Raw genomic sequence first — 15,637 nt, forward strand, 5'->3', positions numbered from 1 at the left:
CAGCCCTACTTCTTTGATTCTCGTGTTCCTGCAACAGTAATTGCAAAAATGCTTAGAGATAGTAAAACACAATTCAGCCCTCGGCTCTTGCACACAGAGATTCTTTCAGCTGACCTCTTACCAGAGTGGAATGGACATTGATTCAGGTAAGCCCTCTCTCAGCACCTGTTTTCACAGGGTGTGTCAACTTTTTACCCCCAGCCACTGTCCGTTAGGGCCTTTGGGTCCATACTTAATTGGTGACACAAAATGCGCACACCTTAAGCAAGTGTAACATTAAACATGCTGCTGCCTTCTGGTATTTATCAAAAGCTCAGTTTAGAGAAAAAATTATGATGGAGAATGTGTAAAATCTATCCTTCCATCCAGATATTCTAAGGTCCACTCTTGAATTAAGCTAGACCAGCAGGAATTTGTGAACTAAGACTGTCTTTTGCCTTTCTCCCTTTCATATTCTCAAAGGCTTTCACTGACTTGGGCTTTGGTGTGACGCCATCAGTCTACATTGAGAAACACAAGAGACACACCAGTGGAGCCTCAGGTGTCTACACGGAGGAGGTTGAGGACACTGCTGCACTATACAGTGTGCTCATTAGAGAGAATCCCAGAAGGAATGTTATTCTTGCCATAATATCAGAATGAACTGTGCCTCTCCTTAGGGATGGGTTTGTTTTTATTCTCATGTACTCTGAATAGTACAACCGAGCAAATGTTCCTTTTCATTTAGTCTCTAGAATACTTACAGAACAATTTGAGGCCCATCTGTTTCAAGAGTAACAGATTGTATAGTCTGCATTTTTGTTTTGCCTTCATTCCTGGCCCCTTTTCATATCTCCACCAGTACATTTCTTTCTTGTTTCTCACCTAATCCTATTTATGGTGTTTTAAAAAATTAAATGTATCCTTATAAATGCTTTAAATCATTTATGGACAATGGAGGAGAAGACTTTTATTCATTTGTTCAGGCAAATTAACATGAAAGTAAATCTTACCAAATTTTAAGAGGCATTTTAAACGTGGTCCTCCTTCCCAAAACCTCTGGGAGACGTGATAACACACACAAGACATTCTGACGATTTCCTGGTAAGTGGCAACTAACAAGTGCTTCAATCCACAGTGGTTCAAAGGTCTATGAGAAGGCTGTGTCTAACAACTGTGCAGAGGGATAACTAAGGGCGGGAAGGAATGTGGTTACTGATTACTGGCCCAGAACTGCAAAGATGAGCACCAAAAGCAAATATTGTGTGTTTAATACTTTTAGCCAAAGCCCAGCCTTAGCATGGTAAAGAGCAATGTGTGAAAGACTCCAAAAGTTTGACTGAAGGAATATTGGTAGCACAGAATGCCACATCAGGCCAAAACAGACAGCATGCGATACCCATAACAATTCCACACAACCTTGAACCACCACCTTGGTTGACCAGATCATGCAATTGTCACATGTATAGATTAGGAAGCTTCACTTTTACTTAGAATGAAGAAAGTTTAAGGTTGAAAATGAAAAATAAGAGTGGATCAGGGCTTCCCTGGTGGCGCAGTGGTTGAGAATCCGCCTGCCAATGCAGGGGACACGGGTTCGAGCTCTGGTCTGGGAGGATCCCACATGCCGCGGAGCGGATGGGCCCGTGCGCCACAACTACTGAGCCTGCGCGTCTGGAGCCTGTGCTCTGCAACAAGAGAGGCCGCGACAGTGAGAGGCCCGCACACCGTGATGAAGAGTGGCCCCCGCTTGCCGCAACTAGAGAAAGCCCTCGCACAGAAACGAAGACCCAACACAGTAAAAAATAATTAATTAATTAATTAATTAATTAAAAAAAAAAAAAAGAAGAGTTGATCATATCAGCTGCTGTAAAGAAAAATATAGCTTGCAAATTTTTTAAAGGCTAAATCTTTAAATACTCTGGACTGAATATTGGGAGATGGGGGGTGGAATCTACAACAGATGTAATTCAATTCTTGCATTATATGTTGCTAAAATGACATTGCCTGATATTAAAAGTTCCTATAAAATAAAAAATCCTCATGAACAGCATCAGAAATAAAAACCAAGTCCTGAAAAATTACACCTTCCAGTCCAGCCTCATTCCAAATCAAAATATGTATCTCTTTTATTCATAAAATGATACATATACTTATGAATAAAAGCCCAAAGCTGGGCATTTTGAAATGAGTTATCTAACCTCAGAAAGCAAATAAGATCATTTCCTTTCACATTTCTTCACTCCTAGCAATTACCTGACTGAATTTTAACCTGACTCTAAACAGGGAGGGAGCATCTATTTGCCCTGGCTAAATATTACAGCATCCATACGCATGTTTTCTTCCTTTCTAAAAGTCTATCTCTTAATAAGATTTTTTATTAATTTCCTCAAGCAGATTTCCACTATCAGATATGCTGGTCATGCCTCACAAATGGCCTATGTTTTAGTGGTTACTGGTCATTATGTAAGGAAAGAGGGGAACATCTCCTTCTGTGTGACTCAATGATTTAATAATTATTAATGAGACATTATGCTTTTGTACATTTCTGACAGATGATTAAGTACACTATAAATGTTTAACATCGCTCGTTCTCTGTGGTCTGGAAATGTGATGCCAGATGCCTACCAATGCTTCACACAATCAGAAAAGACAAATTAGATCATGGCAATATGGCAGCATTGTTGATTTTTTCAGTAATATTTACAATCTTCAGGGAAAATGTGAAATGAGAAAAAACATGTATGTTGATGGCAGGTCCTTTTAATTGAAAGATTTTCCCCATACTCATTTGGAAGCAATTTATCTTGTAGGCAGTGGTGTTGGGATAACTCTTAGGCAAACTTCTTGAGCTGTGTCATCTTGCATCAGGCTCCGGATGGCCAGAGGAGTCTCATTCTCACCCTTTGACTCAAGGCTCATTTTTGCCAATCCTTGCACACAGGAACTTTGACCCACAGACCAAAGTTGCATGTCAGAATCACCTCGAATTTTGCTTAATATAGATTCCCAGGCCTCCCCTAGCCCAATTAAACCAAAATCTCTGGAGGTGGTCACAAGCACTGGTATTTTATTTTTAACTTCAAAGTGTTTCTAAAATACAGCCAGGATTTGAGAACCCCTGATATATACAATCTGCTGTGCCATATTTAAAACATGGACCCAAAATTCTTTGACAGGTGTCCCATTAGGAGGAGAGGTCTAGGGTCCCTCCTCTAGAATCTGGGCTCCATGACAACTTGACCAATACATTAAGGCAAAAGTGACACCATGCCAGTTTCCAAGACCAGTCCTTACCAACTGGCAGCTTCTACTTCCTTCCTGTCTCTTAAGACCTCATTCTTGGAATCCAGCTACCATTCTGTGAGGAAGCCCAAGCAGCTGACCCAGAGTCTAGCTGAGCAACCAGACTTCCAGTCACGTGAATGAGCCACTTTGGAAGTGGCTCCTCCAGCCCACAGTAGGCCTGCCCCAGATTTCATCACAGAGACGTGCTGTCCCTGCCAAGCCCTGGCCAGACTTCAGATTCATGGGCAAAATAAATAATCAGTATTTTAAGCCATTAAATTTGTGGTGGTTTGTTAGGCAATAAATAACTGGAACAACTGCTCCCCCAGATGGTATCAAGGAAAGGGAATTGCTCTTTTAAAAGTTGAATCACAAGCATTAATGGGCTCAATGCCTCAAAAAATGCAGGCTTCCACCTTCTCTTTGGCCAAAATAATGAAATTCCTCTCCCTCCTTAACACACGATATAGCTTCTCCATGAAGCCTTCCCAATCTGCATTAATTCTCTGTAATTTTTTCCAATCATCTCAAGTCTTGTTTACAAAATTAATTAGCACTTTGGTCACATAAAATTATGAACTCAAAATTTTGGATATCAATTTTCATTTGCAAGATACTTTGATGAGAAGATAATAATAGTCTTTGAAGAGCCAAATTCTGGAAAAGGGTACAAAGGCTTAGATGGAATTGATAAAAATCAGATTGAGTAAGTAAAGAATGCAATGATGGATGGAGAAATTACAACGTGAGGGGGTAAAGGGGGTTGTTTACATAGTGAGGAGCTAAGTGTCAGCAGTGGGCCTTAGAATATTCACTAGTTGGCTCCGGTTGCCATAAGAAAATACCAGACTTGGCTGGCTTAAACAACAGAAATTTGTTTTCTCGCAGTTCTGGAAGCTGGTAGTCCAAGATCAAGGTGCGAAGGTTTCTGGTGAGACCTCTCTTCTTGGCTTGTAGATAGCTACCTTCTCGCTATATCTACACACGGTCTTTCCTCTGTGCACGCTGGGGGAGAGAGAGCTCTGATGTCTCTTTCTCTTCTTATAAGGACATCATTCCTATCAGATCAGCCCCCAATCCTTATGACCTCATTTAACCTTAATTACTTCCTTAAAGGCCCTATCTCCAAATATAGTCACATTGTTAAGTGAAGACTTCAACAGATGAATTGGGCGGGGGGGCAGGGAGGGGGACACAATTTCATCTATAACAAAATGGGAAATCCTTGGAAAAAATGGAGAATTACACCTTCCCTACATGCCCCAGGCTGGGTGGTCATTTTGCCATCACTGTTACTAATAACAATAACAATGACAATCATTATTGATCAAAAACCAAGTACCCAACATTTCACATTATCACATTTGCTCCTCAAAACAACTCTATAAAATAGGTTCTATTTTCTTCATTCTTATAGCTGAGGAAGCTGAACATAAGAAAGTTCAATAGTTTATCCATGACCTCATAGCTGGGAAATATCAGAACACGAATTTGAACACAGGTCTGTGGTCTTCAAAGCCCCTGCTTGCAATGCTAAACCAAGCTACCTATTTCTTTCATTCATTCCTTTATCCCTTCAAAAATTATTGAGCACCCATTATGATCCAGGTCCTGTGTTTGATCCTAGAGATGCAAAGTCAAGCTGCAGAAAAAAAAGTATTCTGACACCTGTTAAGACAGTAAGGAAGACTTTATTCAAGGGACTACCACAATTTGGGGTGGGGGGGGAGGGTGCAATAAGGGAGAGAGGTCAGGCTCAACCCTGAATACAACAAGGACAAGGGGGGGTTTACAGCCAAAGAGCACGGTGAAGGTCAGTGGATGAAAAATTACTACGGTGGATGAAAAATTACTAGGAGGAAACAGTAGGAATAAGGAGAATTCTTGCTAGACCAAGTCAACAGTATTCTTGCTGAAGGCAGACAAGGGTGATAAGATATTGATAATTTTTCAGTTGATGAAAAATTACTAAGAGGAAACAGTAGAGATAAGGAGAATTCTTGCTAGACCAACTCAACAGTATTCTTGCTGAAGGCAGACAAGGGCGATAAGATATTGAGGGTGAGGGATTTGATTAGATATCAAGGGTAGGGGATTTTTTGATAAACTGACCCAGCAGGATTTTTGCTTAAATTGGACTAAGTGGGCTAAATAAGGACAGCATCCAAATCAGGATCTAGTCAAGAAGAGGGCTCAGAGGACCCTGACTAAAGTCAGGTCAAGGAGAGAGTCTTTGCTACCCTGCTTGCAAGGAGTTTATGGTTCAATGAAGAGAAAGACGCCAGTCAGCAGTTGCCGTGTGGCAAGATAACTCTGTGGATCTCTTACCACCCAAATCACTAGGCTTCCTCCAGTTCTCAGAAATAAGTATTTGCACCTATATACTCTGGTTTTGAAACTGGCAGAGAAAAGTGCAGGAGGTGCTGTGTGTGCCCCTGTTGAAGCCAAGCCAGAGATGCCACGACTGTGAGACGCTGCTTCACAGAAGTTAGAAGCACTTGGAAGTGATCTCAACCACGGACCAGGCTCCACTTATTTTTGACACTCAATAGCTTCAAAAAGCAGGTTATCCCTAGAGGCCTCCTACACAGGTTTCCTCAGAGCAAATCAGTCGTTTCTCCGTGACACAGTCTTTGGTTTTCCTTCTCATCTGTTTCCTTGGTGCCACTAACCAAATTCCTGACTTGTGCTCAGCCAGCCCGAAAACACAGAATGTTACTGGATCATCCTTGCCTCTTGGTTCAACTTTTATTTTAAAAGCTGGATTCCTTTGCAGGGCAAAAAGAATCTGCCCCTAAATTGATTGGGAGGCTTTAAGAACTCCAGCAGAATTAATGGCCCCGGTTTATCCCAGTTCCCATCACAGACCTGGATATACTGCCAGATTGACTGGAAATGGCCCGGAATGATTCTGAAGTTGCTCCTAGAGATTAGAGGCACACGGTTGCTTTCTGGGATAGTTTAAGCGCTGACCAGTATTGCCAAGAGGATCCTGAGGGAAGAAGCCTCGAGAGGTTCCTGCGGTCCACGCCTCGCCCTCTCTGCTTCCTCCACCATCAGTTCTTACACTTGCATCTCTTTCAGCCTTCTCTGTGCCAGAGCCTCACCTCTGCCTCTAGCCTCTGGCAAGAGCACAGAAATTATCATTTATTGTTTTCAATTTTTAATATTTGAAACTGCTTTTTTCCCTACACTTTCCAAAACACAGCACTGCTGGAAATATTTTAATGTTCCACATAAAACAAGAAAATTGTAATAATTTGTCCCAAAGATTTTCAGAAAAGAATATAAAACACTGGCATAATTACATAGTCTTTAGCTCAGGGTATTATATTTCTATTATATAGTTATGGACCTGCCTTTTCTTTTATTCCCATTGGATAGAACAGTTTGCTTTAAAACCTTTTTTTAAAAGTTCTGTTTTAAACGTCACAAAATTTATATACTGACAAACCTGTATTGACATTTTCAAACTCCGAGGTATTTCCACAAGACAGTTTACATCTGGAGCAGCCCGGGCGTATACGTTCTGGATGATAAAGCATTTAGATGTTTGGGGATGTCAGGCAAAATTCCAGTGAGGAAGGAGCATGAGATAACCTAAAAAAAGATGTCAGGATGGGAGACAGTGAGTTTGGGGAAAACCTTCTTTCCTGACGGACAACTAAAACGCCCTGGGGTTCACCCTGGCAAACAGGGTGCGAATAACTGAAACTCTTTTTTTTCCAGAGATGTTAATCAAGAAGTGAGTTCAGGCAGTTGCATAGTCAAACTGCTGAATTCTTTCAGTTGAGTAATATCGCCAGTGCAAGTAGGAAATGTGTTTAGATTTTCTCAGTGATGTAAATAAACCATGTTTAACCTAGTTCTGTTATACTCTATTAGAATAGATAGAAAAGGGGTCTCATGTTCAGTGACCTCATACCTCGTCATGACCTAGAAAAAGTGGTCACGTAGGTAACATACAGAGTGAAGCTTCCTGGGTGTATTATCATTGGATGTAACATAGGCATGAGGGTGGGAGACCAACAAGACATGCCTGATTTGACCCTTAGTCGTCTGGTTTAAGACTTTTCTGACCCAGAAATTCTAGGATGGTGGACATACGGACGTCTATGGTATGACAGTTAATTTTATGTGTCAACTTGACCAGGCCACGGGGTGTCCAGATATTTGGTCAAACATTTTTCTAGGTGTATCTGTTTCTGGGTGAGATTAACATTTGAATCAGTAGACTGACTAAAGCAGATTGCCCTCCCCAGTGTGAGTGGGTCCCATCTAATCTGTTGAAGGCTTGAATAGAACAGAAAGGTTGAGTAAGGTAGAATATCTCTCTCCCTGACTATCTTCAAACTGGGACATTAGTCTTCTCCTGACTTTGGACTTGGACTGAAAGTGAAACTCACACCATCGGCACTCCTGGGTCTCAGGCTTGCCTCTGCAGATCTTGGGACCTGTCAGCTTCCATCATCGTGTGTGCCAATCCCTCATAATAAATCTCTTTATATATGTATGTCATTATATGACATACATATATAACTATATGTATATAATCATACATCATCTTCTAATGGTTCTGTTTCTCTGCAGAACCCTGACCAATATACTTGGTAACCGTGGGGTGCATAAATCAGGCCCTGCCCCAACAGAGGAATCAAGAGAGAGACAAACAGATGCAGACAGGTACAGAGCAGAGACACACAGAGAGAGGCAGATAGAAAGAAACAGAACAAACACACATGACAGAAAGAAAGCAGGAAGGTATGCACACAGACATATATATGCACAGAAGCACAAAGATAAGAAAAAGGTGAGAAAAAATACAATCCCTCATTATGTTCTCTCTGATTCGCTCACGGAGCTTTATTTCTCTATTTCAGGGAGCACATCTGAGGGGGAAACATGCCCCTTATATCTTAACTGCCCCTCTGCCCAGTCAGAACCAGCTGTCAAAGATGCCTGTGAGCCAGCTACCTGAGCGGACCGCACAGCGCCCGGGAGGAGAGGAATGGCTCCGACACTTCCCGGATACTCACATACGAACCTGCGGCCACACCCCAAGCCTGAGACCCTCTGTAGGTGACACCATGTAAAGATGGCTCACTGTAAACCGGCATCTCAACGCAGCTGCCCACTGAAGAATCCTCAGACCTGACCCACCCTGGACCAGTTAAATCAGAATCTCTAGGGCCGAGGCATTGCTGCTTTCTGGAAGCTCCTCAGGGGAACCAGGAAGCAAACAGGTTTGGGTTCTACTGCTTAAGTCCATTCGCCTGGGTTGCAGAGCTCAAACCTGAGAGCGATGCAAGTAGCCAGGTTCGATGATGTTTGTCACCTGGGCACACGACAGTTATCACTGACATCCCACGAGGTCTACTTTCTGTGCCACTTTCAAAGCTCCAAAGAGCACGGACTAATCCCAATAGCACACTGTCACCCTCTGGTGCCAGGCTAAGTGCTCTACAGATGTTGCCTCATTTACTCCTCACAACACCCTGTGTCGTGTAGGTATTACCCCCGTTTTTCAGGTAATGAAACTGAGGTCAGAGCGATTAAATGGTTTGCTAAGGTCAAATAGCTAGTACGTGGCAGAGGCAGGGTTTGCGACCAGATCTTCCACTCTGCTGCACAGAAAACACAGTGATGGGAGGCTTGGGTTTTATTCCTTTCGTGTTTCATGCTGTCTTCCACACAGATCGTTCTGAAAACGAAAACCAGCATTGCCTTCTGTGCAGATCACAGGGCCACACACAGCAAGGCACGCGGCGCTTCCGCCTGGGTGATCTTATTCTGGCCACACCAACTGCACAATATGCTGTCACTTACTTCTCCTGGTCTGGGAAAAGACACAGTTAGAGCAACAGCCCACCGCAAATGAGGGGGTGAAAGAGCTTTAAGCGTCTTCATTGACTTTAATTAAGCTCACCAGAGAAGTAGATCACAGGGGATTCTGCAGAACTTTCTTTAGTTTTATTTATCTTATTCTTAATTCCGATTTAACAAAAAAATAGTTTCCTCAAACCTATTCCACCAGTTTAGGGCTTTCTTTATCTATTAAGAAACAGTGCCATCTACTGATACATTTTCACACTGTTCATATAAACCATGAAACAAATAATCACTGTTGTTTACACCTTAATTATGAATGCTTTCCAAGATGTGGCCCTCCTTTCCAAATGTCTGTTCTGCACTTACAACCATATATATTATTTTCTTTTATAGTGCAAATGACAAATGAGTTTGGAATTCCACTAGGACTTTCAACCATAGGTCTTGAAAAATGGTGCCTCAAATCAAGATTTAATGAGGTGGGGAGCCAGGAGGCCCTGCACAGCAGTGACCACACCTGTTCACCTGAGCCTGCCTGGGAGCTGCACAGCCAACCCAGGAGGGCATGAACCCTACATTCCAAAATACCTAGGAATCAACCTAAAAATAAGTGTGTTTGACTGCTACACAGAAAATTAGAAACATTATTAAGAGAAGTCAAAGTATATCTAAATAAATGGAAAGCTATACTATGAATTGGGATACATATTCACAGCAGGACTGAAATCTCCCCCAGAAGGAATAAAAATTGGTTCTGGAGGGATGAAAAATCTTACTGTCCTTATCTGTGTGTAAGGCACAGATATACGGTATCTCTGTGGCATTAACATTTCATGGAGGTAGGGGGGTAATTAGAGGGAAAAAGTCTAAAAAAGACTCCTTGGAGGAATATTAGGGAAAAAAAGGTTGAGAAGCCTGAATTAGGAGATTCAATATTGTAAATGTATCAATTCTTCCAAACCAATTCATAGATTTAATTCACTTCTAATGAAAACTCCGAGAGAGAGAGAGACAGTAAATTGACAAGCTGGTCATAAATGTATATTGAAGGGAAAGGAAGGATGGGCAGTTTACCGTATATCAAGACTCAAGATAGTGCTACAGTAGTAACAAGACAGTGGCACTGGCCCAGGCCAGGCAAAGAGACCACTGTAGACTGGAGAGCCCAGAAACAAATACATGTACTTTTTGACACTTGGTTTACAGAATAGTGGAGAGCGGACTATCTTGTCAACAAATGGTACTTGGATTTCCATAGGAAAGAAATGAAAACTGACCCTTCATAACTTCTGGTGGATCATAGGTATAAAGACCCCAGACCAGCAGTATCAGCACCACCCGGGAACTTGATAGAAATGCAAACTCTCCAGCCTCGCCCAAGATGTGCTCAGCCAGAAAGTGTGGCAGTGGGTCTCGGCCAGCTGGGTTCAGTCAAGGCTTTCAGGTGACTCTGATGCACAGGAAAGTGTGAGAGTCACTGTTTTAGATGCTAAATTAGGGGATTATTTGCATGATCAAGGTAAGAAACGGCTTCCTAAACAAAACATAACTATAAAGAAAAAGATGGGTAAATAAAAATGCAGACCTTCTGTTCATCAAACGAGACCGCAAAGAAAGTTAAAAGGCAAACTAGGCAGTGGAAGAAGAAACTTGCAACACAAAACTGACAAAGTCTTACATCCAGAACATATAAAGAACTATCTATCAGTAAGAAAAAGGCAGACAACCCAAAAGAAAAATGGGCAAGAGACCTGAATAGACATTCATTAGAAGATAACATCCAAATCGCCAGGTACCCAGTAAATTTAGAAATTAGAGAAATAAAGGTTAAAATTACAGTGTAATACGATTACAGACCCATCAGAATAGCTGAAATTAAAGACTGGCAACATCCAAGTGTTGGTTGGTGAGACCATAGAACAGGAGTTGGCAAACTCTCCTTATAAAGTGCCAGATGCTAAAATTTTTAGGCTGTGCAGTCAAGAGATAAAACCAAGGATATATACACATACATGTATGTATATGTGGTGCTTACATACATACATGTTGTACTTTACAATTTTAGTTTTATATATATGTGCGTGTATATATATATAGTTAAAATTGTAAAATACATATATTCATATATATATATATATTTCATGTTTAGCTCTGCCTCATTCTTGGCACTAGATACTCAATGCACAAAATAACAAATGAATCAATTACCTTTAAGAAAGTAAGTACCTTTCTCTTTAATTAACTTTATTAATTACATAAATAAAATAAATTGCACTTCCTCCAGAGCTGATGTCAGTCTCAGTTTCCACATCTGCAAGAGAATGGCTCATCAGCTTCAACTCCAAATACTTCGATGATTTTTTTTTTTTTTTTTTTTTTTTGGCTGCGTTGGGTGTTCGTTGCTGCGCATGGGCTTTCTCTAGTTGCAGCAAGCAGGGGCTACTCTTCATTGTGGTGCACGGGCTTCTCATTGCGGTGGCTTCTCTTGTTGCGGAACATGGGCTCTAGGCGCGCGGACTCAGTAGTTGTGGCACACGGGCTTAGTTGCTCTGTGGCATGTGGGATCTTCCCAGACCAGGGCTCGAACCCGTGTCCCCTGCATTGGCAGGCGGATTCTTAACCACTGTACCACCTGGGAAGCCCCACGATGATTTATTTATTTCTTAAAGACTTTTTAAAGATTCCAGGATGATACCTGAAGGCACTTCCGACAAGTGCCTTGCCAAATGTTGTCACCTCTCTATTTGAGCTGTTCTTAGAAGACTGAACCCAGGTATCCATAAACACAACAAAATTCAATAAAGGAGCCACATTCAGTCCTGCCTTATTTATTCAGTGATGTGAGGGAAGGCAACTTTTATGATACATTGAGTTTGTCTCTTTTGCATTTAGTAATTCATCCATTCAACAAATATTTACTTAGAGCTTACCATGCCAAAACTTTTATTTTCACCATTTTAATGCAAATATTTCTGAAATATTTTATATCTTTCTCTGCCTTTTACACAAAGAAGGTTGAGCATAATTTAATCTTTTCTTAATGATTCAGCCTCACCATGGAACCAAACTATAAACTGTTGGCTTTCAAATACTATACATTTTAAGCGAGAAGCCTCATTATACAATTCTAACATATGAAATAGATAAAAAGAAGAGTTGAAGTGAGAAATAGGGGTGTGGCAGAATCCCACCCACTTGGTATTTCTGGGACAACACAGAAAACTAAGATTCCAGGAATCATCATTAGAAACTTCCGGTGCCACATAGTAACACTCTCAAAGGCTGCTGAAAGATAGAAGGCTACTCCTATGCTCAATAATCCTAAATTACAGTCCAAAATTTCTGTCATTTTTTTAAGTTTGAATGTGTTTTATAGTGTCCTTCTCAATGTCAGCAATCGCTTCTTGCTGCCTATCAGCATGGCTCTCTGTATCTGTTCTCCTCCGCCCACCCACCCCCAACGTTTGTGGTTTCTGCAGATGAGAAATCAAAGTCACCATTCTTCATAGGAGTGTGGGTAGATCAAGAGTCCAGAGATTAGTAGGACTTGAGAGGCTCTTTCCTGAATAAAAGACATGGGCTTTACATTTTGGACCTTGAGCGATCTATTTTGACAGTCACACATCTGTTTTTCTAATTTCCAGATTGCCAAATATATACTTGAAGATAAGTAACCTTTAATGAAATCATAGCATTCTCTAACACCATATACAAAAATAAACTCAAAATGGATTAAAAATGGAAACGTGGGCTTCCCTGGTGGCGCAGTGGTTGAGAATCTGCCTGCCAATGCAGTGCACATGGGTTCGAGCCCTGGTCTGGGAAGATCCCACATGCCGTGGAGCGGCTGGGCCCGTGAGCCACAACTACTAAGCCTGAGTGTCTGGAGCCTGTGCTCCGCAACAAGGAGGCCACGATGGCGCCCGCACACCGCGATGAAGAGTGGCCCCCGCTTGCCACAACTGGAGAAAGCCCTCGCACAGAAACGAAGACCCAACACAGCCAAAAATAAATAAATAAATAATTAAATAATTTAAAAAAAAAAAGGAAATGTAAGACTGGAAACCATAAAACCCCTAGAAGAAAACATAGGCAAAACACTCTTTGACATAAACTGTAGCAGTATTTTTTTAGATCTGTCTCCTAAAGCAAAGGAAATAAAAGCAAGGAAATAAAAGCAAAAATAAATAAATGAGACCTAATTAAACTTAAAAGCTTTTTCACAGCAAAAGGAAACCATCGAGAAAACAAAGAGACAACTTAATGAATAGGAGAAAATATTCACAAATGATATGACCAATAAGGGGTTAATATCCAAAATATATAAACAGCTCATATAATTCAACATCAAAAAAACAAATAACCCAATTAAAAAAATGGGCAGAAGACCTGAATACACATTTTTCCAAGGAAGAGATACAGACGGCCAACAGGTACATGAAATCATCAGAAAAATGTAAATTAGAACCAAGATGCGTTATCACCTCACACCTGTCAGAATGGCTATCATCAAAAAGACCACAAATAACAAGTTTTTGGTGAGGATGTGGAGAAAAAGGAACCCTCATACACTGTTGGTGGGAATGTAAATTGGTGCAGCCACTATGGAAAACAGAATGGAGGTTCCTCAAAAAACTAAAAATAGAACTACCATATGACCCAGCAATTCCACTCCTGGGTATTTATCTGAAAAAAAAAAAAAAAAGAAGCACTAATTCAAAAAGATACATGCACCCTAATGTTCATATCAGCATTATTTATAATTGCCAAAATATGGAAGGAACCTAAGTGCCCATCAACAGACGAATATATATATACACATATACATTGGGTTGGCCAAAAAGTTCATTCGGGTTTTTCTGTAATGGAAAACCTGAATGAACTTTTTGGCCAACCCAATATATACCACATCTTCTTTATATATATATATATATATTCTGTGTATATATATATATTCTGTGTGTGTGTGTGTGTGTGTGTGTGTATATATATATATATATATAAAAAATACAATGGAATATTACTTAGCCATAAAAAAGAATAAAATTTTGCCATTTGCAACAACGTGGATAGACTTGGAGGGTATTATGCTAAATGAAATAAGTGAGACACAGAAAGACAAATACTGTATGACAGGGGTCCACAACCACCGGTAGTGGTCCGCGGCCTGGTAGGAACTGGGCCACACAGCAGGAGGTGAGCAGTGGGCAAACGAGCGAAACTTCATTTGCTGCTCCCCATCACTCGCATTACCACCTGAACCATCCCGCCACCCCCGTCCATGGAAAAACTGTCTTCCATGAAACCAGTCCCTGGTGCCAAAAAGGTTGGGGACTGCTGCTGTATGATATGACTTATGGGACTTCCCTGGTGGTCCAGTGGTAAAGAATCCGCCTTCCAATGCAGGGGACGCGGGTTCAATCCCTGGTCGGGGAACTAAGATCCCACATGCCGTGGGGCAACTAAGCCTATGCACCACAACTACTGAGCTCGTGCGCCTCAACTAGAAAGCCTGCGTGCCACAAACTACAGAGCCCATGCACTCTGGACCCCATGCACCACAACTACAGAGCCCACACATCCTGGAGCCCTCGCACCACAACTAGAGAGAAGCCCGAGCGCCACAACGAGGAGCCCACGCCTCAATGAAAGATCCCGTACGCCTCAATGAAGACCCCGCATGCCGCAACTAAGACCCAACGCAGCCAAAAAAAAAAAAAAAGAAAAGAAAATAAATAAATAAAATAAATAAATATTTTAAAAAACAGATATTAAAAAAAAAAAAACAGATATTACTTATATGTGGAATCTAAAAAGTAAAACAAACTAGTGAATATAACAAAAAAGAAACAGACTCACAGATATAGAGAACAAACTAGTGGTTACCAGTGGGGAGAGGGAAGAGGACAGGGGTAATATGCGGTAGGGGATTATGAGGTACAAACTACTAGGTATAAAATAAATAAGCTACAAGCATATATTGTACAAAACAGGGAATATAGCCAATATTTTATAAGAACTATAAATGGAATATAATCTTTAAAAATTGTGAATCACGATGCTGTAAACCTGAAACTTATATAATATTGTACATCAACCATGCCTCAATAAAAAAAGAAGATAAGTGACCTTTAGTTAAGTAAGGAAATTCTCTACCATCAATTCAATGAGACTGAATTAGCATTGTAGATAGTAATTCCATTTTCTCAATTGAGGAATGTTTCTAGAATCTCTAAGAACCATATCTACTAGTAACTTTCAAATGCAAATATTTGGATTGACTCCTGTACATTTAAATTTACTTATATAAAATACTTATCTATAAGAACTGGGGAAGAAATTATTCTCCGCACCACACACGTACATAAACACAAAATCTGTGCCCTTCATTTAACCCAACAGTCTTGGAGTTCACTGAATGAAAGAAGTTGTTGCCAGAAATAAACTGTTAAATTCATTCTAGGATGATATGCTCACCCCTGGCATTTTGGAGCCCTACTAACGGCAGCTGTCTTAGCAAACTGACATAATTTCTTGGTAT

General features: G+C 40.8%; 1 long non-coding RNA gene across 3 annotated transcripts in view; it reads right to left on the minus strand.

Moving 5' to 3' along the window:
• LOC132368445 (uncharacterized) overlaps positions 1-15,637 on the minus strand; it is a 71,798-nt gene that overhangs the window by 43,241 nt on the left and 12,920 nt on the right. For all 3 annotated transcript variants that reach the window (XR_009504087.1, XR_009504085.1, XR_009504086.1), the window contains exon 3: positions 6,722-6,867. This is a non-coding gene — a long non-coding RNA (uncharacterized LOC132368445). The remainder of the gene's footprint in view (positions 1-6,721; positions 6,868-15,637) is intronic.

The sequence above is a fragment of the Balaenoptera ricei genome, chromosome 7, assembly GCF_028023285.1.
Source record: "Balaenoptera ricei isolate mBalRic1 chromosome 7, mBalRic1.hap2, whole genome shotgun sequence".
In the NCBI taxonomy this organism is placed as follows: Eukaryota; Metazoa; Chordata; class Mammalia; order Artiodactyla; family Balaenopteridae; genus Balaenoptera; species Balaenoptera ricei.